A 2,500-nucleotide genomic window follows, 5' to 3' on the forward strand; every position below is an offset into this window, starting at 1 on the left:
GTCTCTTATTAATGAAGAACACGGAGTCTGAAAATCATTACGCAGGGATCTACTTAATTAAATATCTTTAAAAATTGCTGAACTAATTATGGTTCAATTATTAACGTTAGAGAGGAGAGAGAGAGAGAGAGAGAGAGATTTAATCCGCAAATTGCCTCATCTCATCAGCCGTTATGATGTGGGAATTTTTCTGAGGAGAATAACGAAACTATATATGGTTCCCAGTCTTTCCAAGGACAGAGAGAGAGAGAGAGAGAGAGAGAGAGAGAGAGAGAGAGAGAGAGAGAGAGAGATGGAACAGGTGATTTAAACCATCCGAAAAATGATGAAGGTGAAATGAGTCGAAAAATGATATATGTTTGAACAGGAGTTCGAAGGATGAACGGGCAAGAATTAGCCTAATTAATGTTAATTTTTTGTTTTTTTAAAATACTTTGAACAAATACGGGAGGATAACATTTAGGCAACATACCAAGCGCTGGGACCTATGACGAGGTCATTCACCGCTGAAAATGAAATTTAGAGTAAAAAGGAAACCTCACAGTTGCACTATGAAACAATTGTTAGGATCAGGTGCAATGAGAGATGGAAGAACGAGAATATGAACGGGGGTATAGTAAAAGGAATGCCAGGGGTTCCAGCTAGGAAGGGCCTAAGGAAGGGAAGCCGCAAAGAACCTTGAGTAATGCCTACAGTGCACCGCGTGATTGGAACAAATAGCACAGAGGAAACTGGTTAGATATGGATGCTACTTTGAAACCTGAGAGAGGTAGATATGTGCATAAATAAAATTAGAGCCAAGAAAGAATTAACGAAAGAGGGAAAAGTGGCTCAGAAGAAAATAAAATAATCTTACTGAAATAAGAGACAATCGAAAGATGGCCCTTTTGGTTTTCATGAGATAGAGGCTGTATTGCCTGAGAACATCTAAATAGGCTAAGGTCTTCCTAGCTAAGGTTAAGGAAACCTCGGGTTTCCAAGGTTACTGTAGTAGATGGATAAGGTGCTCGGTGTGGGAAAGTGAGTGGCAGTCGCTCCTTTTCTCTCTTTCTGTTTCTTTTGTTTCCCAGAAATTCAGTCATTCCTACAGATTGTTTGTATATAATTAGATTGTCGTTTTCATTATATATTTGCTTAAGTAGGCGTTCGGTTCCGGGAAGAACACCCCACCACCATCTCCGTTCTCTCCCTTTCCTTCCTAGACTCTAATGGATTGACAATGACAAGAGAGAGTTGGAGTGGTTGGACAGCAAAATAAAGAGTTCTAGAAAATACAGGAGATGACGTACAAGGATCCAAAGGTGGAACTTGGAACCCTCCTCCTCCTCCTCCTCCTCCTCCTCGGTGTATGACGTTTGCTGAACAAATAATCAGTTCCTGGAGCCAAGTGGCTGAGAGATGGAAAGCATTAAATATGCATTTCCTATAATTTCATTTGAATAAATACATACTTATGCAGAGGAATTTAAATATGCAAATAAATTTAGTCCTCTGTAATAGGATACATTTTTTTCTTAAAGGATTTTTGCTGACATACCAGATTTACATAATCTATGAGGTATATATATATATATATACTATATAGATATATATATATATATATATATATATATATATATATATATAATATATATATATGTATATTTATACATATATATATATCTATATATATATATATATATATATATATATATATATATATATATATATATATATATATATATATATACATACATATATATATATATATATATATATATATAATAATATATATGTATACATATATACATATATATATATATATATATATATATATATATATATAATATATATATATATATATATATATATATATAATTACACACACATGTGTATATACGTGTCTACGTGTGTGTGTTTGTGGGTGGAGTAAGCAATGTCGAAATCTGATGGACGCACAATTCACTCACACACATACATATATATATATGTGTGTATGTATGTATGTATGTTTACATATATATTTCTGCTTGTGAAAGCACGTGCGTGTGCGTCCAAGCAATCTCTGTACACATCGGAGCTTTCGGTAAAACTGCAAAATTTGTCAGACAACTTGAGGGGATCAACAAGAAGAATTCCCTCAGTTGTTTGGAGGAGAAATCCTTACTATAGAAATCGGCATCACAGCCACTGGGAGGGTGGGTGGCTGCCTGGGCATTTTCATACCCATTCATGAGTCCTTTTGTCGCGGTCCTGATGCTGATGCTTTGATATCCTCTAATGCAAATAAAAACAGGAAAAGCATCGCTGTGTTGACAGGTAGAATTTCGAGCGAGCTTCTGTCGATGCTTTTGATCACGAGGACTGATAAGTGCTTTTTTATTATTTATTATCCTTACAGTTCTAGGTAAGTTGAATGTGATGATAAAGCTTCTCTCTCTCTCTCTCTCTCTCTCTCTCTCTCTCTCTCTCTCTCTCTCTCTCTTTCCTTGTCTGTCTGTCTGTCTCTTTGTCGAAGAAT

Source organism: Macrobrachium nipponense, chromosome 18 (assembly GCF_015104395.2).
Source record: "Macrobrachium nipponense isolate FS-2020 chromosome 18, ASM1510439v2, whole genome shotgun sequence".
Classification (NCBI taxonomy): Eukaryota; Metazoa; Arthropoda; class Malacostraca; order Decapoda; family Palaemonidae; genus Macrobrachium; species Macrobrachium nipponense.